General features: G+C 44.9%; 1 long non-coding RNA gene across 1 annotated transcript in view; it reads left to right on the top strand.

Moving 5' to 3' along the window:
- The first annotated feature begins 894 nt into the window (after positions 1–894).
- LOC139232914 (uncharacterized) overlaps positions 895–26706 on the top strand; it is an 83936-nt gene continuing 58124 nt past the window's right edge. Inside the window, exon 1 of the long non-coding RNA XR_011588100.1 lies at positions 895–946. This is a non-coding gene — a long non-coding RNA (uncharacterized lncRNA). The remainder of the gene's footprint in view (positions 947–26706) is intronic.

Raw genomic sequence — 26706 nt, 5'->3', positions numbered from 1 at the left:
CGGCTTCTCTGTTTGAATGTGTAGGTTCAGACAAGAAGCAGATTGTGATATTTCACTGTACAATTGTAGTTACTGCATCTCTGCCTCAAAATATGAAACATGACAAAAATGGGATTGTTTTAGCTTATTCTAAGGTCATTATGAATGGAGAAATATTCCACAGTCATGTATCAATCTCTAATTTGGTTTAATGGTCATTATTGCAATGTGACCAGAAATATCTTGTGCGGATATCAGCTTGTGGAAATAAAATTGTACATATTTTGAAAGCTGGAAGTTGTGGAAAGGTATATACTGAAGGAATATCTCATTCTTTCTCATGGCCATTTCCACATTGGGAGATTGACACATACACACACACACACACACATTATAATAAGCAATTCCACTAAGCAGCTTACACAGGATACTGCAGTGCACAAAATATCGTTCAACAAATTACTTTGCTGACATCCTCAGGAATGTCATAGAAACATAGAAAATAGGTGCAGGAGTAGGCCATTCGGCCCTTCGAGCCTGCACCGCCATTCAATGAGTTCATGTCAGGCTCCCTTTTATTATAAGATAGAAATTAATTTCTTTGTGTCACAACTCAATGCAATAATCTCATGAATGTGCCGCTTGGCTTGATTTGAGATAACTTGTGTGGCATTTAAGGCTGTTTCTGTAACATTGAGGTTAAAGTTGACCATTTTGGTAAGGAGATGGATTTTTCAAAATCCTCAGGTTTTGCAAAATGTTTGTCAAAATGTATTGCCATGCTTATTTTTCACTATACACTGTCACTCTTTAAACTTCACTGCAGCGCCAGTGAACTGCTATCGCCAACAGAAGTGATTCTCTGATTGATAGGAATGAAAGTGGAAACAGCGTTCCCTACAGGAGATGGTATCAGACAATAAGGTCACATAAGCGTGACTCTCCTTATGTTGACATGCTGATTAAGGTATAGTTGTGAAATATAGTCAGCTGTGGAATTATTCACTCTATTTATCCATGGATTTAATTTGCTAATGTTGTGAAGCTAAGTGCAGATTATTTCACAATCGCAGCTCACGTATTTAAATCTTTCTGTTCTGCATCGCCTTTAAGAACTCGGTTTGCCTCGGTTTGAAAATGCTTCATTAAGATAATTGATATGTCTCTTGGAAAAGTACTATCACTTGACCTATTTGGAAATAGCTGTAACACTTGCCATCGGATAATATCTCTGCGATCAATTTGCACTGGGCAAAAGACGAAGCTTCAAAGTTTAAATTCCCACTCCAGTATTTTAGCAACCCTGGATGCCACGATCCCGCCCATGATGCTGTCACCCTGCATTGCCATGGTGCAAAGAGTGAGAAGTATGTAATATTCCCCATTACAAGACGTTTCCGCTCAAACACATATTTACAAATCTGCCATGAACCAACGTAATCCGGTATTGTTTCAAAACATAATTTAAAAAAAATTGCCTTGAAGAATATTTCTTGATATATTTCAGAATGGTAACTTGGTAAAGTTTGATTAATATAGCTGAAAATGGGTTCATCACAAAAAATCTCAGTGTCAATCCACTACCTGTGAGTAGCCCGATTTTAAATGACTGAAAATGACTTAAAAATATATACAAAGCTGTTCTCGAGTTAAATTGGAGTCTAGTAGTCAGTCCTTCAGTAAATTCTTTTTTTATTAAAAATTTCAAAAAATAGCTTTTCGTGTCCTTGCGCCCAAAAGATCCAGCTTAATTTCAGGAGCATCCTCGAAGGCCCGCAAACAAGCGCGATTAGCAGAAACTCCCAATGGTGATTAATTCACTCTGGGGATGTGGTCAGTTGAGGGCCCGGCCTGCTTCGAGGGCAATGTGTTTTTAAAACTTGTGCAAAAGATCGCGAAAACTCGAGTTGCGCCGAATGCAATTTGCGCTTAAAATTCCGCCATCTTTTGCACCGGTTTGCCGATATCGGGGGAATAGCGCCAATTAAACCAACGCAATTGAGCGAAAACAGCAGGCCATTGTTCAGCGCCATCCTTTCTGGCTGGAAATTGCGGAGGTGACGTCAGATTACGGAGATAACGCCAGAGGGAAACCTGCCCCGCTGTTTTCATTGTCTCCTGTGACCGTGCTGCAATTTGGTATCGCTGGGTTGGGGGTGCGGAGGTTTGGCAGCGGCAAGGGGGCCCTTCTTTCAGGTAACACTGAGGTGGAATCCTCAATCTTTCCAGTGCTTGGAGTTTCTGGGGTTTAGCGGCACAGAGTGGTCCTGGGAGTTGGTCCTAATGCATGTGTGAAGTTCATGTCACATTCAGTATATTAGTGCATCAACTTATTACATCAAAACATTATTTCTAACTCACAATAAAAGACAGCATCTGGTGTCATTGGTTGACACAGGATAGATTTTAACTTTCATTGCCAGGACAAAACTGGTGGTAGAGGATTGGCCGCCTGTTATACGCTCCGGCCATTAAACAATTCGTCCTTTATGCACCTCGCCTGATTTTCCCTTTCATTGGCATCACACTCACAGCTGATTGGTATATAATCAAATTTATCCTGCCTCAGTTCACGTCTCTTTCACCTGATTGGTTAATATGCAAATCTATTAATTGAGATTCACTCATTCCATGTTTTTCTGTATATTCGTTTCTTTGTTGAGGAATTTGCATTGGACAGTGCATGACTGTGCATTTAGAATAGTGATATCAATCTACCTATTTGTAATATATTAAATACCTTGTGTATAGCACATACTTCCTGTAAGTATAACATTTATTTCCTGTGACATTATTCTCATCTGTTTTTCCTCATACTTGGTCTGCCATGCTTTTTCTTTTATGCATTTTCTATCACACCACCATTTTTAGCCTAATATCTTCTAGTTAATTCAGTTTTTCTCATTTTTTCCATCGAGCTTATGAATTTGTAAATTTGTGGTAACCAATTTGTGATTTATCCAAGCTTCCTGCAGTTGATTTGGTGAGACACGAATTATTCTATCTCGAACAATTTCCTCCAGCTAATTGCATGACTTGCAAATTTCCGGATTGCAATTCAGACCCTGTCATCTCTCTCTCTAATGTTTTCACTCCTCAGTGCTGCCAAGCTCTGAGATCCTCTGCGCTTTGTCATGGGAGACACTGTGGTATATTCCACCCCCCCCCCCGCGCCCCCCCCCCCACCACAGTGCTCTCAGACCACAGGCCTCCATATCCAGGCCTCTGCTTTCAGTAAGGCCAGCCTCCAACATCCTCCCCATTGCTGCTGCATCCTGAGATCCTCTGGTCCCAGTGCTAGCGGACCCTGAGAACATCCCTTGTTTTCCCAGCGACTCGACATTCCTCTTTATAAAATGGGCGAGCTGCCTGTGGCGGTGCGATGGGCACGCGCAGCTCAGCCAGATAATGCAAACAGGGTTTGAGGCCCAATTTCGGGCAGGTCTGCTCTGACCCTAAAAACGGACCTCGGCCAATCTTTACCCCTGTATCTTCTGATGTGAGCATTGCCAATGGAGGTCTGCTAATGTCCTTACATAAACTTGTACAGATCAATAAATATAATTATTATATAGATTCGTGGTTAAAAGATAACCTCGGTGGTTTTTAACTATTTGAAGCATTTCAGAATTGCTGGCATTCTGATGACAGCACAAGAGCAAGAGAATTGAATCCTTCCCGCTAGCTGTGGAACTACATGGCCACATCATTTTCTGTTTGATTCAGTATTTCTACAGATCACTTGTGCAAAATATATATTTTTTTAATTCATTCATCACTGGCAAGGCCAGCATTTATTGACCATCCCAAATGGCCCTTGAGAAGGTGGTGGTGAACCGCTGCCTTGAACCGCTGCAGTCCATGTGGTGAAGGCGCTCCCACAGTGCTGTTAGGGAGGGAGTTCCAGGATTTTGACCCAGCGACAAGGAAGGAATGGCCGATATATTTCCAAGTCAGGATGGTGTGTGACTTGGAGGGGAACGTGGAGGTGATGGTGTTCCCATGCGCCTGCTACCCTTGTCCTTCTAGGGGGTAGAGGTCGCGGGTTTGGGAGGAGCTGCCGAAGAAGCCTTGGCGAGTTGCTTCAGTGCATCTTGTAGATGGTACACACTGCAGCCACGGTGCGCCGGTGGTGGAGGGAGTGAATGTTGAAGGTGGTGGATGGGGTGCCAATCAAGCGGGCTGCTTTGCCCTGGATGGTGTCGAGCTTCTTGAGTGTTGTTGGAGCTGCACTCATCCAGGCAAGTGGAGAGTATTCCATCACACTCCTGACTTGTGTCTTGCAGATGGTGGAAAGGCTTTGGGGAGTCAGGAGGTGAGACACTCGTCACAGAATACCCAGCCTCTGATCTGCTCTTGTTGCCACAGTATTTATGTGGCTGGTCCAGTTAAGTTTCGAGTCAATGGTGACTCCCAGGATGTTGATGGTAATGCCACTGAATGTCTTGTTGAAATGGCCATTTCCTGGCACTTGTGTGGTGTGAATGATATTTCAATACATTCATTTGCTCACTCATTCTGCAACTCAATTGAATTGGAAAATGCTCTCTGATCTTTAATAGGATGCATTGGTGTGACAGAGACTGTTCTGCTAATACAACTTTTGGTGGACATGCAAATACGGTAATTGGGTAAAGTTTTATATTTGGATCACAATTTCCTTTAATTGAGGAACCTAGGTGAAGGACCTTTGTCATAATGCAAAATGCCTTCAAGATTGAAAAGAGTTAGAGAGAAGCCAAATAAATGGTGATGAGGGAGCAGAAAGGTTGGATTTTAAAAGCCTGAGGTAAAGAATTCCACAGTTTTGAGATCTTGGAAAAGAATGGAGATGGTGGGATGAGCCTTGATTTCAACAGAATGTAAAGACTGGGTCAGGAAATGGGAATGATGGGATGGGATTTTTTACATAGGAAATCTGTCCTTGGATCAAAATTTGTTTGACGCCAGATAAAACCATGTCCAAACGAAACCTATAAATATTCCAGCAAGATCAGAAAAACAATTTGTTCAGTATTAATGCTTGTGGGTCACCAGACACCAGAGGGCGCCGCGGTCGGAGGTCATCGGGCTGTACACATGTGGCATGTGTGCTTGGTCACCTGTGTATAAGCTGGGTCACGCTGGCACTCTTGGGCTGGAATAAAGATGGATCAGGTTGCATCTGAGTGAGTTTACAGTAACCAGACTCTTGAGTCATTACACAATTCAAGGTAAAATGTTTAGTAGCTCGATTCCAATTGGTTCCACTAATACAGTGTGCCAAACACATATAAAGCCAAAAATAATGATTGATATGTTTTTAAAGTTCACTTTCGAGGAAGAATCCTTTAAGTGTAAAAATAATCAGCCAAGATCTGTAAAGAAATACATCCCATGGAGAACAAAACTGGAATTTGTAGACATCAGGGAAAACAGAGAAGTGTTGAGTGAAGCGATTGTGTTCAGCTGCAAGCAGCTTTCAGTATTCAAACACTGGCTCCACGTCAGTAGGTGATCATAAAGTTGCGTTTGTGCTTAAAATCAACAGTGTTCACTCAGTAAGTAGCCTTTATAAAAACAAATTACTGAGGTAAATTTCAAGGATTTGCCTTTTGTTTTTATTCTGCTCCTTTTTCAGCCTGTTAGGACCTAAGCTGGACCGAAGCTGTGTTACGCTTATAATAAAGTGATATAACTGAGTACTGTAAGCAATGAGTAAGTGTGACCTTAGCTCCTTTAATTAGACTCCAGTGTGCAGGTACCTTGTGGGTGGCCTGCTTATATACAGTGCTCCCAAGGGATGCTGGGATCCCTTGGGACTCCAACAGGTAGGCCCTCTGGTAGTGGTGCGATACAGGTTGCCAAGGGTTAAATACATAACATCACTCCCTCCCAAAGTCAAGAGTACACTTATTTACAGGGTGAGACGATCTGGGGCTTTTCGCTCCCTTGTCGATCATCTTGGTACAAATGCAAGGGTGAGTTTGGTTTCGTGGTCAACCGTGATGTCGGTTGCCACTTGTGTGTGTGTGTTGGAGAGTCGAAGTTGGTGGAGTCCTCTTCGGGTTGCTCGTGGCTGTTTGTGAACCGCAATTTGGTTTGGTATAAATGCTTTCTGCACGTTAGTCCATTGGCCAATTTGACCTGAAACATCCTACTCCCTTCTTTGGCTATGGCCGTGCCAGCAAGCCATTTGAGACCATGTCCATAGTTGAGTACAAATGCAGGGTCATTGACTTCAATATCACGTGACAAATTTGCGCGATCATGGTACATGCTTTGTTGATGCCGCCTGCCCACAACATGATCATGGAGATCAGGGTGGACAAGAGAGAGCCTTGTTTTGAGCGCCTTGTTCATGAACAGCTCGGCTGGGGGAACCCCGGTGAGCGAGTGGGGTCTGGTGCGGTAGCTGAGCAGGACTCGGGACAGTCGGGTCTGCAGGGAGCCTTCCGACACACGTTTCAAGCTTTGCTTGATGGTTTGAACTGCCCATTCTGCCTGGCCGTTGGATGCGAGCTTGAACGGGGCAGATGTGATGTGCTTGATCCCATTGCGGGTTGTGAATTCCTTGAATTTAGCTCTGGTGAAACACGGTGCTTTGTCGCTGACTAGGACATCAGGCAGGCTGTGCATGGCAAACATGGCTCGTAGGCTTTCGATGGTGGCGGTGGATGTGCTTTCAGACATTATTGCACATTCAATCCATTTTGAATAAGCATCCACAACAACCAAGAACATTTTGTCTAGAAATGGGCTCGCAAAGTCAACGTGGATCCTCGACCACGGTTTGGAGGGCCATGACCACAAACTTAGCGGTGCCTCTCTGGACGCATTGCTCAGTTGAGAGCAAGTGTTGCATTGGCGCACACATGACTCTAAGTCTGAGTCGATGCCGGGCCACCACAAATGGGATCTGGCTATAGCTTTCATCATTACTATGTGGGTACTGTGTAGGTCGCGTATGAACGTTTCCCTGCCTTTCTTAGGCAAAACCACGCGATTACCCCACAAAAGACAGTCCGCCTGTAAGGACATTTCGTCTTTGCGCCTCTGGAACGGCTTGATCTCTTCCTGCATCTCCGCTGGGACACTGGACCAGCTCTCATGGAGGACATAGTTTTTTACCAGGGACAGTAAAGGATCCTGGCTGGTCCAGGTCCTGATCTGGCGGGCCGTAACAGGTGACGTTTCATTTTTGAATGCATCCATCACCAAAAGTCGGCAGGCTGTGCCATTTTCACCCCGGTGGTGGGCAATGGTAGCTGACTGAGAGCATCAGCGCAGTTCTCTGTGCCCAGCCTGTGGCAGATTACATAGTTGTATGCAGACAACGTGAGCGCCCATCTTTGGATGCGGGCAGAGGCATTGGTGTTAATCACTTTGCTCTCTGAGAATAGCGATATGGGCGGCTTATGGTCAGTTTCTAGCTCAAACTTGAGACCAAACAGATATTGGTGCATTTTTTTCACCCCGTAAATGTAGGCCAGGGCTTCTGTTTCAATCATGCTGTAAGCCCTTTCGGCCTTGGAGAAACTCCTGGATACATAGGCGACCGGTTGCAATGTTCCCGATTCGTTAGCCTGTTGTAACACACAGCCGACTCCATCTGATGACGCATCGCAAGCTAGCACTAATCGTTTACATGGGTTATACAGAACAAGCAGTTTGTTGGAACATAACAGATTTCTGGCTTTCTCAAAGGCAGCCTCTTGTGCTAGAAACATAGACATAGAAACATAGAAAATAGGTGCAGGAGTAGGCCATTCGGCCCTTCGAGCCTGCACCACCATTTAATAAGATCATGGCTGATCATTCCCTCAGTACCCCTGTCCTGCTTTCTCTTCATACCCCTTGATCCCCTTAGCCGTAAGGACCATATCTAACTCCCTCTTGAATATATCCAATGAACTGGCATCAACAACTCTCTGCGGCAGGGAATTCCACAGATTAACAACTCTCTGAGTGAAGAGGTTTCTCCTCATCTCAGTCCTAAATGGCCTACCCCTTATCCTTAGACTGTGTCCCCTGGTTCTGGACTTTCCCAACATCGGGAATATTCTTGCCGCATCTAACCTGTCCCGTTCCGTCAGAATCTTATACGTTTCTATGAGATCTCATCTCATCCTTCTAAACTCCAGTGAATAAAGGCCCAGTTAATCCAGTCTCTCCTCATATGACAGTCCAGCCATCCCTGGAATTAGTCTGGTGAACCTTTGCTGCACTCCCTCAATAGCAAGAACGTCCTTCCTCAGATTAGGAGACCAAAACTGAACACAATATTCCAGATGAGGCCTCACTAAGGCCCTGTACAACTGCAATAAGACCTCCCTGCTCCTATACTCAAATCCCCTCGCTATGAAGGCCAACATACCATTTGCTTTCTTCACCGCGTGCTGTACCTGCATGCCAACCTTCAATGACTGATGAACCATGACACCCAGGTCTCATTGCACCTCCCCTTTTCCTAATCTGACGCCATTCAGATAATATTCTGCCTTTGTGTTTTTGCCCCCAAAATGGATAACCTCATATTTATCCACATTATTCTGCATCTGCCATGCATTTGCCCACTCACCTAACTTGTCCAAGTCATCCTGCAGCCTCTTAGCATCCCCCTCACAGCACACATCGCCACCCAGTTTAGTGTCATCTACAAACTTGGAGATATTACACTCAATTCCTTCATCCAAATCGTTAATGTATATTGTAAAGAGCTGGGGTCCCAGCACTGAGTCCTGCAGCACTCCACTAGTTACTGCCTGCCATTCTGAAAAGGACCTGTTTATCCCGACTCTCTGCTTCCTGTCTGCCAACCAGTTCTCTATCCACGTCAGTACATTACCCCCAATACCATGCACACCAATCTCTTGTGCAGGACCTTGTCAAAAGCCTTTTGAAAGTCCAAATACACCACATCCACTGGTTCTCCCTTGTCCACTCTGCTAGTTACATCCTCAAAAAATTCTAGAAGATTTGTCAAGTATGATTTCCCTTTCATAAATCCATGCTGACTTGGACCGATCCTGCCACTGCTTTCCAAATGCTATTTCATCCTTAATGATTGATTCCAACATTTTCCCCACTACTGATGTCGGGCTAACCGGTCTATAATTACCCTTTTTCTCTCTCCCTCCTTTTTTAAAAAGTGGTGTTACATTAGCTACCCTCCAGTCCATAGGAACTGATTCAGAGTTGATAGACTGTTGGAAAATGATCATCAATGCATCCACCATTTCTAGGGCCACTTCCTTAAGTACTCTGGGATGCAGACTATCAGGCCCCGGGGATTTATCGGCCTTCAATCCCATCAATTTCCCTAACACAATTTCCCACCTAATCAGGATATTCTTCAGTTCCACCTTCTCACTAGACCCATTGTCCCGGGTTACATTCAGAAGGTTATTTGTGTCTTCCTTCGTGAAGACAGAACCAAAGTATTTGTTCAATTGGTCTGCCATTTCTTTGTTCCCCATTATAAATTCACCTGAATCCGACTGCAAGGGATCTACATTTGTCTTCACTAATCTTTTTCTCTTCACATATTTATAGAAGCTTTTGCAGTCAGTTGTTATGTTCCCTGCAAGCTTCCTCTCATACTCTATTTTCCCCCTCTTAATTAAACCTTTAGTCCCCCTCTGTTGAATTCTAAATTTCTCCCAGTCCTCAGGTTTATTACTTTTTCTAGCCAATTTATAAGCCTCTTCCTTGGTTTTAACAGTATCCTTAATTTCCCTTGTTAGCCACGGTTGAGCCACTTTCCCCGTTTTATTTTTACTCCAGACAGGGATGTACAATTGCTGAAGTTCATCCATGTGATCTTTAAATGTTTGCCATTGCTTATCCATACCCAGTCATCTCCCTTGTGCAGTAGCACATGTAGGGGTTCTAGCAAGGTGCTTAACCCGGGTCGGAAATTACCAAAATAGTTGAGGAGTCCCAGGAACGATCGCAGCTCCGTCACGTTCTGTGGTCTCAGCATGTTCTTGATGGCCTCCGTCTTGGCGTCGGTGAGTCTGATGCCGTCTGCCGCGATTCTTCTTCCTAAGAACTTGACCTCTGGCGCCAGGAAAACACACTTTGAGCGTTTCAACCTGAGTTCCATGCGATCTAGCCAACTTGGAACCTCTTCCAGATTCTTCAAGTGTTCGATGGTGTCCCGACCTGTGACCTGTATGTCATCCTGGAAAACCATGGTGCGTGGAACCAACTTTAGCAGGCTCTCCATGTACCGTTGGAAAATTGCCGCGGCCAACCGAATCCCAAACGAGCATCTGTTATAGATGAACAGACCTTTGTGCGCGTTGATGCAGGTGAGGCTTTTTGAAGATGCCTCCAGCTCCTGCATCATGTAGGCCGAGGTCAGGTCCAACTTGGTTAACGTCTTTCCTCCAGCCAGGGTCGCAAATAGGTCGTCTGCCTTGGGTAGCGGGTACTGGTCCTGTCGTGAAAAACGGTTAATCGTTACTTTATAGTCCCCGCAAATTCTGGCCGTGCCGTCGCCTTTGAGAACCGGAACAATCGGGCTGGCCCACTTGTTGAACTCCACCGGCGCGATGATGCCTTCTCGCTGCAACCTGTCCAGCTCAATTTCCACTTTCTCTCGCATCATATATGGTACCGTCTGTGCCTTGTGGTGGATGGGTCATGTACCGGGAACCAAATGGATCTGCACCTTCGCCCCCGAGAAGCTTCCAATGTCTGGCTTAAACAACGATGGAAATCTGCTCAGAACCTGGGCACATGAGGCGTCGTCGACTGACGAAAATGCTCAGATGTCGTCCCAGTTCCAGCGGATTTTTCCCAGCCAACTTCTGCCGAACAGTGTGGGGCCATCTCCTGGTACAATCCATAGTGGGAGCTCGTGCACTGCTCCATCATAGGAAACTTTTACTTCTGCGCTGCCAATTACTGGGATCAGCTCTTTGGTGTAAGTTCTTAGTTTGGTGTGAATGGGGCCTTAGCCTATGGGCCTGTGTGCCTTGTTGCTCCATAGCCTGTCGAAAGCCTTTTTGCTCATTACAGACTGACTCGCACCCGTGTCCAATTCCATGGATACTGAAATTCCATTCAGTTCAACTTTTAACATGATTGGTGGACTTTTCGTGGTGAAGGTGTGTACCCTGTACACTTCTGCCTCCTCGGTTCGAGTCTCTAGTTCAGTTTGATCCGCCATGGATCGGTCTTCCTCTGCAATGTGGTGGTTTGCAGGATTTGCAGCTTGTCTGCACATTCTCTGGAGGTGTCCCATTGTTCCCCAGCCTTTGCACGCATAGTGTTTGAAGTGGCACTGATGGGCTCAATGATCACCTCCGCAGCGCCAATGAGGTGTCAATTGCCTCGCATTAACGATTGATGGTGGACACTGAGTCATCTGAGGTCGCGCAGCTGCCGGTGTGCACGTTCTGCCATATGCATTCCTGCCTGAAAACGGCGTTACTTTGTGCACAGTACGAGACAAAACCTCTTTATACTGTGAAATTTGTTTGGTGTTATCGCTGGTGGACATAAATGCCTGGGCTATCGTATGGCTTTGCTCATATTCGGTGTTTCAACAGTCAGTCGTTTGCGAAGGATAACCTCATGGCCAATGCCAAGCACACAAAGTCTCTTAGCATTTGTTCAAGGAATCCATCGAATTCGCAATGTCCTGTCGGCGATGTAGCTCGCCACTTCCTGGCCTTCCGACCGTTGACACATGTAGAACCGATACCTCGCCATCAAAACGCTTTCCTTCGGATTTAGGTGCTCCCAGACCAGCGTACACAATTCTTCATAGGATTTGATTGTTGCTTTCACTGGAGCTAGAAGATTCTTCATGAGGCCATATGTTGCTGCCCTACAGATGGTAAGGAGGATCGCCCTTCAGTTGGCAGCGTTCTCGTCCCCTTCCAGCTCGTTGGCCACGAAGTATTGGTCGAGTTGCTACACGAAGGCCTCCCAATGGTCCCCCTCTGAGAATTTCTCCAGGACACCAATGGTTCTTTGTGTTTTCGCATAGTTGTTCGTTATCTCGTCGCCAATTGTTACGCTCATAATAAAGTGATACAACTGAGTACTGTATGCAATGAGTAAGTGTGACCTTAGCTCCTTTAATTAAACTCCAGCGTGCTCGTACAGCATGGGAGGCCTGCTTATATACAGTGCTCCCAAGGGATGCTGGGATCCCCTTGGGACTCCAACAGGTAGGCTCTCTGGTGGACAGGTGTGATGCAGGTTGCCAAGGGTTACATACATAACAAGCTTAACCTAAGCTGCTGGTTCATATCAAGGATCAAAATCAGCATCTATTGGAGAAAACAAATCACTGTGCAAGACTTGCATTCTATTTGTGTGTGTGTGTGTGTGTGTGTGTGTATATGTATGTATGTGTGTGTCTGTGTGTGTATATGTGTATGTGCGTGTGTGTGTGTATGTGTGTGTGTGTGTGTGTGTGCATGTGTGTCTGTGTGTGTGTATATGAGTGTGTATGTATGTATGTGTGTGTGTGTGTGCATGTGTGTCTGGTGTGCGTGTGTGTGTCTGAGTGTGTGTGTCTGGTGCGCGAGTGTGTGTGTGCGCGAGTGTGTGTGTGTGTGAGCGTGTGTGAGTGTGTGTGTGTATTGATCGTGTGTGTGAGTGTGTGTCTGTGTGCGCGTATGTGTGTGTGCGCGCGTGTGTGTGAGCGTGTGCGTGTGTGTGTGTGCGTGAGCATGTGTGTGTGTGTACACGTGTCTGTGTGTGGGAGTGTGTGAATGCACGCGTGTGTGTGCGTGTGTGTAAGCGTGTGTGTGTGTGTGAGTGTGTCCGCGTGTGTGTGTGACTGAGCGCGTGTGTGTGAGTGTGCACGCGTGTGTGTGAGAGTGTGTCCGCGTGTCCGCGTGTGTGTGAATGTGTCTGTGTGTGTGAGTGTGTGTGTGTGAGTGCGTGAGAGTGTGTGTGTGTCTGTGTGTGTGTCTGTGTGTGTGAGTGTGTGTGTCTGTGTGAGTTTGTGTGTTTGTGTGTCTGTGTGTGTGTGTGTGTCTGTGTGTGTGTGTGTGTGTGAGTATGTGGAGTGTGTGTGTGAGTATGTGGAGTGTGTGTGTGTCTGTGTGTGAGTATGTGGCCAGAATAAAATGACTTCAATCTTCGGGAAAACAGAATTACCGCAAATGATTTTTTTTCCAAATGCTTACCAATTATAGGTTGGAATATTTAACGACTAAATTTGGTAAACATCATCTTGTTAAATGCTTACATGTCATTGGGGCACATAAAATGGGCAGTTTGTGACCTGGGTTGTTCCCCTTCAGCTCTTCGCTCCTACCCCATTTTCTGAACCTTGCCGGATTAGTTTTGTGTGGAACCTACAGCTGTTCTGCGTTTGGCTAAATGGTGTACATAGCGCGAGTTTGTTTACTCTGCTGTTACCACGGAGCAAAAACTGTGACACCTCATGATTATGGTTTTCAACCAGCCACAAATCAAAAATGATTAGAACCGGCTTTATCTCAACAGTCTGGTTTCAAACCGTGGGATTTTTCTGACTCAGTATATCTGACTGCAATGTGATCATATTTGGGGAATAAAGTGCTGTGTAAACGGTCAGGAAGAAGTATATTTGCTCCATACATTTACGCAGGCCTCAAGCTGCAAGTTGAATGGTTTCTCCCCAACCAATATTGCCCTTGTAACAACCAGTGTGTGTTAAATTCCTGCGCTGAGAGAATGGTACTGCAGACGGGATTCCTAGGATTTCTCTGGGTGCAGATTGTGTCATTTCCCGAGCCAGCCTGAAGGGTGTCACCCCGTCATTTAATCACACCAGGGCATTGTGCAGCAAGTCCGGTTGTAAGATGAACCGAAACGAATTCAAAGCTTCATTATTCACTGCATCAAGGTTTACCAGCTCTGTGTTCCATGATCTTTCCTCCTCCAGCTGACCCAAGGCTTCAAGTACAGGAAGCAATGTAATTGCAGATTAGTTTCCAATGATCCAGAGGAAACAGCCAGTAACCTTGCACCGCTTGTTAATTGGACGAGGATAGACTTTTAGTCGTGGCAGATTTGATGCCTGTTATTTGTGGGGGAAAATGTATAGAATTTGTCAGCTTTCTCTGCCTCCCCCAGAAAACCCAGGCAAGACTAGAATTTCCCTCCATTTCCAGGGGCATCCTGTGTGAATGTGAGGAGGATTACTACTTGCTTTGTTAGTCGAATATTAATGTCAGTGATCTAGCGTTGTATTTATCGAAGCCACCCTTAAAAAACAGAAACCTGAGCTGTGGTCTTGTAGCTCAAGGAATTGAGTGCTTAATTTTCAACCAGAAGGCTTTGAAATGTAATCCCGAGGCATGAACTAACAATCTAGTGAACATAAATTCAAATTCCACCCTGCCAGTTTGAGAATTTGGACTCAGTTTAAAAAAAAAACTGGAATTAAAGAGCTGATATCCGTAAGTTATTAGCTGGCCATAAATATCCAACTGGTTCCCGAATGACCTTCAGAGAAGAAAGCCTGCCGCCCTACCTGATCTGGCCTATATGTGACTCCTGTCTCACGCTAAAACATTTGATTCTTAACTTAGCAAGCCGCTCAGTCTGGGCAATAAAACTAACATTTCCAGCGATGCCCATATCTTGGGAATGAATACTTTAAAAAAAAGAAAGAACTGGCATTTATATAGCGCCTTTGACAACCTCAGGACATCCCAAAGCAGTTTACAACTAATATAGTAGTTTTGAAGTGTAGTCACTTGTAATGTGGGGGTGGGGGTGGGGGAGATATGGAGCTCTTGCCTTGTCCGTTACCCAAACTCATTTGCCTTGCTAGAGTGAGCATCTCGCTGGTGGAAAATGTGGTAGTAAATTGCTCAATAATGGTGACACACGATTGCCAGAATCTCTCCGCTCACCTATTTGAAAGATGTCTTCTATCAGGGAGTGGTAATCATTTTATCTGAAGTGAAATCTGTACCCCAGGTTACTTCCATAGTTCCACACTTTGAACTAAATGAGCTGGTGTGAGGATGAACAATCCCGGGAATAGGAATCTGATGGAAAGTTAAAAGAAAAAAAATTATCTAAATGAAGCAGCCATTAATACCATTAATATCACTTGCCCCACTTCAATTTAGAGATATGAATTTGAGGGTTTATTCTTTTCCAGTATTTTATGTCCTTCTCTTTTGGTAAAGGCTTACGCAGTACACGCACACAGCCAGATGAAGCCGCAGATTATAGGATGCCTATCGATTTCTGAAGATCACTTTATGAGAGACTATAATCAGATTGTAAGAATATGACCATCTCATGCAGATCTGAATTATACTTTTTGAATCTTAGCATCAACAAAGATAAATTTCCAGGAAAAAGTAGATTGAATTTAAAAGTTAATGAAACCTGATCCATTTTTTAAAATAAGTTGAATGAGTTCCTTTTTATTTATATATAAAAAAGCATGTCCCAAGGTCTTTCTGTGTCAGAGTCTAAGCAACAGGATGAGCAGGTGATATAAACAGTGGCCGGCTGCCATTTTGCTCTTGGTAGACAATAGCAAAAACAGCCCAGGGTAACGCAGCCTTTAGATTCAATCTTCCGCCATCCAATCTTCAGGATCCTTCTTCCTGCAGCTGACCTCGTAGTTCAAGTACAGGAAATTCCCCCACCACCCCCTGCGGCTCTACACCTGCCTCTTGCTTGATCTGTCCCTGGTGGAGCTCGAATTTGATTCCCTAGACATCCAATCTGCGATTGAAAGATATTGTGTTACCACACATGCACCATTCGTTATTGATTTGTCCCAGATTAATTTTGCACAACATTCTTTGCTGACTAACTATGCTAAAATCCACCATAAATAACACAATAAAATGTTTACCAATGTAGCATTGTTTTATTCTATTGCAGCAATGTGCGGACATACAGAAGAAACCAGAAGCAGACGGGGTCGATTGAGCCTTCACGTTGAACACTGGGAGAAACTGGACAAAAGTAAGATTCTGGAAAAACTAGACTGAGGGCAGGAGAAATGTTGAAAAGAGATTGGGGAATGGAGAGAGCAAAGGAAATAGGAAGGGCAGTCTGGAAAAAGCAGTGAGGGCTTTGAGTAAAACATAATTGCTGTCTGCACCAGCATTTAAAACAGAAAATACGTGAGAAAATCAGCACAGATGGCTCTGAAAGCTGTTTGCAAGCTCAGGATCCAACATGCCCCATGTCACAAGCCGTTTATGAATGGAAGAAACACATTTGTTGAGCGTTTTAACGTTGGCAGGATCACAGACTTCTTTTGTATGTCGCCTGCCCCCTTACAGAGCTGCCATCATTTGCTCTTGGCATGTGTCTAAACAAAAGAAAACGTCCATTGTGATTCGAACCACCGCTGCATTTGGGTTAATAATTAATGAAGCACAAGACAGTGGAAATGAAGAAGCTATCAGGAAAGGCAGCTTCTGGATTTTAATAGCTTTAGCAGTTAGTATTAAACTGTAAAGTGATTTACCTTATTGCTACTTCCATTTCACTGTAAATTTACAAGACCCTGGTGCCTAATGCCAGGCGTTAGCCTGCCCCGATAACGTAAAAGTGCTAATAGGTTTTAGTCATTTCTGAAGTGAACAGGAAATAACATTTAAATGCAGCTGAATACTGCGGAATGTAATGGCCTTGAGTAGATAACTGAACAGCTCTTCACAAGCAGACTTCCAGACAGTTGGATTAGAGGCTTCGTTGTCTACTGAGACAAGAATAAATACGATTTGGAAATGATTTTCCTGTGTGTGTAAAGAGGGCATTTTATTTAACTGTGAAATTAATTCAAATATTTTTTATAGAGTATCAAAATCTGAGTGTTTACATAATATAAATAATGCAATTGTGTGTCAGCTGTGGCTCAATGGGCAGCACTCTCGCCTCTGAGTCAGAAGGTTGTGGGTTCAAGTCCCACTCCAGGGACTTGAGTGCAAAAAGAATCTAGGCTGACACTCCAGACTGCTCTTTCTATTTCCTTTGCTCTGTCCGTTCCCCAATCCCTTTTCACCATTTCTCCTGCCCTCAGTCTAGTTTTTCAGAATCTTATTTTTGTCCAGTTTCTCCCAGTGTTCAACGTGAATGCTCAATCGACCCCGTCTGCTTCTGGTTTCTTCTGTATGTCCGCACATTTGAGGGAGCGCTGCACTGTCGGAGGTGCCGCCTTTAGGATGAGATGTTAAACCGAGGCCCTGTCTGCTCTCTCAGGTGGACGTGAAAGATTCTATGGCACTATTTCAAAGAAGAGCAGGGGAGTTATCCCCGGTGTACTAGCCAATATTTATTCCTCAATCAACATAACCTAACAAAAAAACAAATGATCTGGTCATTATCACATTGCTGTTTGTGGGAGCTTGCTTATGCACAAATTGGCTGCCGTGTTTCCTACATTACAATACTGACCACACTCCAAAAGTACTTCATTGGCTGTAAAGCGCTTTGGGACGTCCGGTGGTTGTGAAAGGCGCTGTATGAATCCAAGTCGTCGTCTTCTTCTTCAATACATAGTGCCATTATTCTATTTTGGTTGGAGTGGTACACATCTCCCTGTATTATAATGTGAAAGATTTGAATCACTGGGCCCACTAGTCTATTATTGGGAAGGTGGGCTGTGGACAAATGAAAAGTAATGAGACTAAAGAAATAAATAGTGGAAATATAAACTTAGTGGCTCTAAGCCAAAGGATATGTCAGGAGCGGGATCCCATAGACTAGAATCATAGAACGGTTGCAGCACAGAAGGAGGCCATTTGGCCTGTCGAGCCCGTGCCGGCTCTCTGCAAGAGCACCTCAGCCAGTCCCACTCCCCCGCCCTTTCCCAGTAGCCCTGCAAATTCTCTTCCTTCAGATACTTATCCAATTCCCATTTGAAAGCCACGATTGAGTCTGCCTCCATCGCCCTCTCAGGCAGAGCATCCCAGATCCTAACCACTCGCTGCGTAAAAAAGGTTTTCCTCATGTCGCCTTTGGTTCTTCTGCCATTCACCTTAAATCTGCGTCCTCTGACTCTCGACCCTTCCACCAACAGGAACAGTTTCTCTCTATTCGCTCTGTCCAGACCCCTCATGATTTTGGGGGTACGAAAGCAAAATACTGCGGATGCTGGAAATCTGAAATTAAAACAAAAATGTTGGAAACACTCAGCAGTTCAGGTAGCATTTGTGGAGAGAGAAACAGAGTTCGTGTTTCAGGTCATTGGGGCTGATCGTGGTGGGATTCTGAGGTCCAAGAGTTTCAAGGGCACCCATGCTGATGGAATAGATGGCAATTGAAGAATCAATCTGTCAATGGTGCGAGAGGTAAACTGGTTGGAGACTTGTGTAAAGGCTTGCAGCATCCCAAATCTGTTGTGGAAATGCAATTTAGAGAAGGTAATGGTTAAGGGAACATTTCTTAATCTGCTGGGAGCTTTGACTTGACGTTTGAAGCTATCAGTTCATCAGCTGATTCAATGGCCAATGACCTCCCGCCTCAGCTTCACAGACAAAGTCTAGGTACAGCGGGAAACTGGTGGGTGACCTGTCAAAATCAAAAAGCTGGCAAAAAAATCATTGTAAATGTTATGTCTTTAATACTCTTATGAATGACTCCACGAGGTATAGTATTGTACGTGAGCTGTTGTGACCTTAGTCCCATTTATTGTAACTCCAGAGTGAGGCACAAGCATGGTGGGCGGCCTTTTATACTGGGTCCTGCAGGTGACCCTCAGGTCTCCCACTGCTGTGCCCTCTGGTGGCACACCATATGTGACTATACAGTTAGTATACATAGTCTACATACATGACAGTAAACAAGCCAGTTAATTGCCTCTCCCGTCACTGCGTGTTGGGTCTGCTGAACGCTGACCGACCCGACATTTAGTAAAGGCATGGTGGTGGGTTCACAGCGGGGTCCCGATCCGCTGGGGAAAAAAATATTTTCCCAACTGATCTGCCATCGATCGTACCCACTGACCCACCTGAAAAATTCCGCCCAACCTTTCCAGTCGATGATCTTTTCTGCAGAACTGGAAAAAGTTAGAGATGTAACAGATTTTCAGCAAGTGCAGGGGCAGGGACAGCGGGGAGGGGAGGACAGAACAAAAGGGGGAAGGCCTGTTATAGGATGAAAGGCAGGAGGATGATGGTGCAAGGCAAAGGGAGATGGTAATGGGACAAGTTAAGAAACAAAAGGTGAGTCTCGATGGGGTGTAAATGGGAATGACAGAATCATTAGCAGCTGTCAGCGAAAAAATAGGGGCGGGGTTCTGGTCTGAAATTATTGAACTCGATGTTGAGTCCAGGAGGCTGTAAAGTGCCTAAAGGAAAGATGAGGTGCTGTTCCTTGAGCTTGTGTTGAGCTTCGTTGGAACAGTGCAGGAGACCGAGGACGGAGAGGTCAGAGTGGGAATGGAGTGGGGAATTAAAGTGACAGGCGACTGGAAGCTCAGGGTCACACTCACGGACTGAACGGAGGTGCTCCGCAGAGCGGTCACCCAATCTACACTTGGTCTCCCCAATGTAGAAGAGATCACATCGTGAGCAGCGAATACAGTACACTAAATTGCAAGAAGTACAAGTTGCACCCGAAGAAATTGAAGAGCTGGAATTGTTTACGCAGAAGAGAAGGTTCAGGGGAGATAGTATTCACATATTCTGGATTCTTGTGTAAATAGATGAAGTGTAACCATGAGGATCTATTTCAGCTTGCTAAAACTTGCGAATCAGGGCACGTGGGCTCAAGTTTCAAAGAGGGAAGATGCACAGCTAATTTAGATTGAACAACTTTATGCAGATGCTGCTGAATGTGCAGAAAAATCTGCCCAAGGAGGTAGATGGTGTGGAAAATTTAAGGAGAAGTAGTTAAATATTTGAAGATGCGATTATTGTGAAGTATTATTTTTAGGGTTCCACCCACATTGGAGTTTTTTTTCCTAATTCTGCGTTTTCCAAGTCTTGTGAAGAGAATTCTGCCCCTGATTGATTTTCACACTAAAGCCCCTGGCCTGTATCCTGCAGAACCAGACCTTTTGTGTTGTGACCTACTAGCCACCCCACTCTTCCATCCAGCATAGGGTGACCCTACGTCCCCATTGTCCAGGGTCAGTCCTCTGATGAGGGACCAAGGGCCCGAAATTGATGAAGGCCAAGTGCCGCCCAAAGAATCGCCGATGGCCGCCGAGAGACCGGGCGGTACTTTACCGGGAAGATTCCTCTAAAAGAGGTGGCGGTACCGACCGGCGGCAAAATAGCAGCTTGCGCCGTCAATCTGGGCGGCAGCGGGCGGGAGCTCTCAATCTTGACGGCAAAGGCTTTTGCCGCCCAAGTGCCGCTGAAGTTGGAGTCGGGCCCAGGGAGGGTGGAAGACCTGAAAATAAAAGGCATTACCAAAAAACAACCAAAGGAACATCCTCAGGGGACCATCCAGGTAAGTCGCTGTGAAAATAAAATGTTAAATATGTTCACTAACTTTTTTCCGTTCTTCATACTTGCCATCGGGGTTAGACCTGCCTCCACGCAGCGGTCCTTCCCCCTGCCCACGTCGACTCCCGCCCACACCAATCTGGCAGCTCGGCGGGCGGGAGGCCACTTACGCGGCTTGGCCACCAGAGGACGTCAGTGGGCAGTTCCCGGCGGTGCTCCCCTCCCACTTACTCCAGCTCAAGTGGAAACTGGGAGAGCGAGGAAACCGGAGGCAAAACTCGCCGGCAGCAGGCGGCAGTGGGCAGTAAGGCCACCAAAATGTCCTGGAAGAGTCCCCGGTTCAGGAAACCCGTCCCCGAATACGCGCAGGTGCAGATCAGGAGCCATGTGACCACAAGCTGCCCTGCGGTCGGTCAATAAAGTGGGCGGGGCTGTGCGGCAGGGCGGCTTCCGATTGGTGGACGCACTGAGGGACTTTAATTTATGTAGAGATTGCGCTCCGTGGCCGCAGTACATGTGCTCCGCCCGCGCTCTCCCCCCCCCCCCCCCCCCACCCCCACCCTGAACACCTCAACCCCACCGAACCCACGGATGGTCCTGTGAAATTCGGTTGAAGAGAAATCGGCCCCGGAGCCAAAATGTTCGAGTAACGGGGGCCGCTGGTCTTAACCGGCAGCAGGAGCCGAGCCATGTGGATGTGCCGGGAGTCGGATCAGAGCATGCTCCGAGGCCTTGGATGGTGTGGGTGAGTGTCGGGCTATGAGGAGGGGGCAGGAGCCCGTGATTGTGGCCGGCAGATGCTGTCAATGACGGCCGCATTATTCAGGCAGCAAGTTCTGCCGCTGCTTTTTGCAGATTCTGTTTACATCAAAATAACAAACAATTTTGCCTCGCTACACTGCACACCCTACATTTTCCATCTGTGCTCCCACCCTATGGGTCCCTGGATTCAGTTTCGAAATTATAAAAAAGAAAGACTTGAATTTATATAGCGCTTTTCATGATCACTGGACATCGCAAAGCGCTTTACAGCCAATGAAGTACTTTTGGAGTGTAGTCACTGTTGTAATATAGGAAACGTGGCAGCCAATTTGCACACAGTAAGCTCCCACAAACAGCAATGTGATAATGAGCAGATAATCGTTTTTTTTTTGTTATGTTGAGCGAGGGATAAATATTGGCCCAGGACACTGGGGATAACTCCCCTGCTCTTCTTCAAAATAGTGCCGTGTGATCTTTTACATCCTCCTGAGAGAGCAGACAGGGCCTAGGTTTTGTTGTGTTCAAGTCCCTGGAGTGGGATTATGAACCCACAACCTTCTGACTCAGAGGCGAGAGGACTACCCACTGAGCCACAGTTCACATGTGCCAAAATATGGTCACCCTAATCTAACACAGCCTCTGTCGTGTTCAACTTGCATTGTTTAGAACCGGCCCAATATCTGACATATCAGTACCACTCGTCCTCCTGCCACACAGTGTGAGATGCCTGTATATTTGACTCGTCCTGTCACACAGTGCAATGCTACAAGACCATCTGACTGAGCTGCAGACCACCACAGATAGCACGTGACTCCATATTTTCTGTGCGGCAAGATCCTAAATTCAGCCGTAGCCACCCTGACAAATGCTACGGCTGGGACCTGGCATAACCTGGGCTCTAATCTACAGCAGTCTTTATTCTCTGTAATATACAGTATTAATTGCGCTAGTTCATTTAGCAGTGAAATACATTCTGTACAAAGAAAGAAGAGCATCTCCTTAACTTAATGAGCCCTCGGTTTAAAAAAAACCATTAATTGGATGTGAAGGCCAGCATTTGTTGCGCATCCCTAATTGCCCTTGAGAAGGTGGTGAAGGTACTCCCACAGTGCTGTTAGGGAGGGAGTTCCAGGATTTTGATCCAGCGACAATGAATGAACGGCGATATATTTCCTAGTCAGGATGGTGTGTGATGGTGTTCCCATACACCTGCTGTCCTTGTCCTTCTAGGTGGTAGAGGTCGCGGGTTTGGGATGTGCTGCCGAAGAAGCCTTGGTGAGTTGCTGCAGTGCATCTTGTAGATGGTACACACTGTAGCCACGGTGCGCCGGTGGTGGAGGGAGTGAATGTGCCAATCAAGCAGGATGCTTTGTCCTGGATACTGCTGAGCTTTTTGAGTGTTTATTCCAGATTTATTTAATAAACTGAATTAAAATTTCCCAACTGCCAAGGTGGGATTTGAACTCTAGCCTCTTGATCATTAGTCCAGTAACCACTAAGCTACTGTACTCCTCGGGATCTTTTGAACCCTGCTAGCTTAACTCTCTGTTAATGTACTCAAATATTTCTCAAACATCAGAGTAAACATCTAAAAGTAAACAGGAATACCAAGAATCACAACAGTGTTACAAGACAAATTACATAATTATGAGCAAGAGTCGGCCATTCGGCCCCTCGAGCCTGCTACGCCATTCAATACGATCATGGCTGATCTTCTACCTCAACTCCACTTTCCTGCACTATCCCCTTATCCCTTGATTTCCTTAATGTCCACAAATCTATCGATCTCTGTCTTGAATATACTCAAAGACTAAGCCTCCACAGCCCTCTGGGGCAGATAATTCCAAAGATTCACCACCCTCTGAGTGAAGACATTTCTCCTCATCTCAGTCCTAAATGGCTGACCCTTTATTCTGAGATTGTGACTCCTGGTTCTAGACTCCCCAGCCAGAGGAAACATCTACCCTGTCAAGCCCTGTAAGAATTTTGTATGTTTCAGTGAGATCACCTCTCATTCTACTAAACTCTAGAGAATATAGGCCTAGTCTACTCAATCTCTCATTTTGGATTCAACTAAATCATTTTCAAACTCAGTATAAAATTCTATCATATTATGGGCACTCTTTATTACAAGCTTATTAATGAACCTTTTCTCGTTGCACAATACGACATCTAAAATAGCCTGTTGCTCGGTTGGTTTCTCACCCATCTCGAAAACCATCTTGTATACATTCCATTAATTCATCCTCTACACTACAGGTTCGACCTCCCGAATCCGGCAACCTCGGGACCGAGGCCGAGCCGGTTTTCGTGTTTTTCCGGACTTCGGAACGTCTTTCTGACGTCACGAATCTGGAAACACCCGATCCCAGGTTTGGGTATTTCCGGATTTCAGAACGTCAGAAAGGGGGGAGTGGGGGGGTGGGGTGCTCACCGAGGAACTGTTCGGGTCGCTGGCCCCATTGATGAGGTCATTGGGCGGGGCCTGCCGCCATGGAGGAGTTCCTTGTCTGACCCGAGGTAGGTGGGGTCAGGCAGCCGAGGTATAGGGAGAGGGGGGGCCGGGGAGGGAGGGGGGCCGGGGCGAGGTCGGGGTGGGGCGAAGTCTGGATAACGGAACATTTTCCGTTTTCCGGATGACCCCGCCACGGATCAACCCGGTGTCTGGATTCCGGAACATTCTGGATTCTGGAACTCCGGATTTTGGAGGTCGAACCTGTATTACTGCAAATTTGGTTTGCCCAGTCTATATGTGGATTAAAGTCCTTGTTACTTGCACCTCTAATTTCCTGATTTATCCTCTGCCCTACATTACCATTACTGTTTGGGACCTATAAACAACTCGCACCAATGTTTTCTGCCCCTTGCGGTTTCATAGCTCCACCCAAATTGACTCTATTTCTTGATTTTCGGAGCTAAGATCCTTTCTCTCTACTGTCTTTATCCCATTCTTTATTATCAGGGCTACCCCTCCTTCTTTTCCATTTTGCCTATGTCTTCTAAAAATTAAGTATCCTGGAATATTTAGTTCCCAACCTTGGTCACTTTGCAACCATGTCTCTGTAATGGCTATTAGATCAAACCTATTCATTTCTAGCTGCTCTATTAATTCATCTATTTTGTTGCGAATGCTTCGCACATTCAGGCATAGTGCCTTTAGCGTTGACCTTTTTCTATTGTCCCCTGATGTTCACCTGAGCCACTGATGCCCTATTTCCGTTATTACTCTCTCCGTCCCTTCTTGGCCCACTCTGTTTATTTTTACCCAGAACTCTGCTCTGCTCCACAGCCGTGACATTTCTCTGGCTCTCAACAGAAGGTAGTGCCAGCTGCTGTAAGTCTATAATTGATTAAACATTAATTATTGGCCGTGCTCTGTAATCTCATTAAGTTGGAATGGAATTTATCCAGCATAAAGCAAGACATAAATTGTAAGGTTAGTGTTGTTTCCTCTTAAACAAGAAGAATTGTGTACTTGGGGTAAAATATGGAGTCTTGGCAAGAGGACACAAACCATATAATTTTCTGGACTAAACTAAAGCTGGAATAATATTATTTAAAAAATGAGATATTAATTATACAATTAATGGATAAATACCTAAATGACAGATACTTTGTTAAACCAAGAGTCTCAGTGCAAACCTGCTCTAAGTTGATCCTTGTACTAATGAGAAGGACTCGTCCATTGGTGGGCAAGTTGTCAGAATGTTTAGCTGAAGAATAAACATTATGATGCCCACTTAAAGCTTAAAGTAAACACACTGTACATCTACTGTCAAGTGTATGCTGTAAATCCATTCATTATCTAACGACCTGAGACCACAACAATGTTTTACAGGATTCTGTGCAGTGCTCCAGTACCAGTCCTTCAGGCAACAGCTGCATTATTTGGCAAAAGATCTACTCTTCAGGATTACTTGTAAAACACTAGTGTTGCCATTTTCTAATCAGCACTAAATACAAACCAAATTTTAAAAAAAGAGAATGCTTATTTTTCTTTCTAAACTAAGCCAAGTGCTTAAAAGACTGAAATCAAAACCGATTGCTGGAAATGCAAAAGAGACTATTCAGAAAGAGAAAAGATTTCAGATGCTGGCCAACCTGCTGAGTATTTCTAGCCTTTTCTGTTTTTATTTCAGGTCGACAGGATTCAGTTTTGTTACTTATATCAAAGTGTTGTTCTAGAAGGCAGAGAACCAATAGGAAAGAAAGAACTTGCATTTATATATTGTCTTTCACGATGTCAGGAAGCTTTACAGCCGATTAAATACTTTTGAAGTGTCATCACTGTTGTAACGTAGGAAACGAATCAATATTTTTAGCAGATGAAGCAATTAGAGACCGAGAACATTACACATTTGATTTCTAATACTTCACAAGCCTACTACAGAAGTCTTCATGAATATTACTTTGAGACGATTATTTCCTATTGATGAGCAACTACAGAAAACAAAGCACAACAAATAATACTTAGTGGGATTGGAACCTTCCCAAATGTGCTGGCGCTCTCTGTGTGGGATTTTTCTGGCAACTTGAACCATATTCTTGAAGGTTATGTATTTGTGTGTTGTCTCCTGCGTTTTAAATTGCATGCTCTTTTACTTTTATAGACACAGCTCAAGTTATTCCTGCTTTCCTGAAGCCCACTTAGTGCATTCTCAGTGATGTTGATGTTTTGGCTGATGAAGGTTCAGACATTTTGCATGGGTGACATTGTTCTGATGCCAAAATAAGCACATTTGATTTCGATGTATTGCCTTTCTAATGCGAACAGTTCAGTTCACTGACACTTGGCCTGTGTGCTTTCTCTTTTGTTTTTCATCCTTTACTAGTACCAGTGTAAATAAATCGGCGTCATCTGCACAGATTGAATAACTCATTAAAATGAGACATTTGAGCATTTCAACTAATATCTGATCACGTAGCTGATAACAATCGGTTAAATTGCAATGGATCAGCATATTCAGTGTTACTAGCTTAATAGTAATTGCACATGATTTTAAACCCTACGCTCGAAATAGATAGCATTACAATACTGGGTTATCCCAGAGGTATTATAATAAGCCTCCGTGTGATGAAAATCACAGGTCTGGTGTTACAGAGAAATAGATGGAATTGCACAATGCAGTTCCGCACATTTTTCCATGAAATCCCTAACCTGGAAATTCCTCTAATCTTATGTGAAAAAAAGTGGAATGTAACTTATTCAATCATCATAAACCAATGTTCCAAATTATAACCACACGGAATCATGGTATGTGGTTCCCAAAACAATGGTTCCCAAACCGCTGTAATCTCCTTTCCTGTACATTAGATGGGTTCATGAACTGCTTATTGAGGTTCACAATCTCGGCTAGTGTCTTGTTCGAGAGTAATTCTCCAGAATGTTGCAATAAGTTGTAGCGTCGAACATGAGTATGTGCAGTGATTCCTCACAAAGTAACTTCCTAACTTTAACCATGCCATTGTGGGCAGTTGCTAACTGGACTCTCGGTAGTCTGGTCTAGAAATTCAGCAACATTCCGTCCATTTACCACTAAGAAAGAGATTACCGCCCAAATGATGGTCAAAGTGGAAATTACCGCCCATATAT

Source organism: Pristiophorus japonicus, chromosome 20, assembly GCF_044704955.1.
Source record: "Pristiophorus japonicus isolate sPriJap1 chromosome 20, sPriJap1.hap1, whole genome shotgun sequence".
Lineage (NCBI taxonomy): Eukaryota > Metazoa > Chordata > Chondrichthyes > Pristiophoridae > Pristiophorus > Pristiophorus japonicus.
The sequence above is the reverse complement of the archived record's forward strand: the minus strand, read 5'-3'. Positions and strand labels throughout refer to the sequence as shown.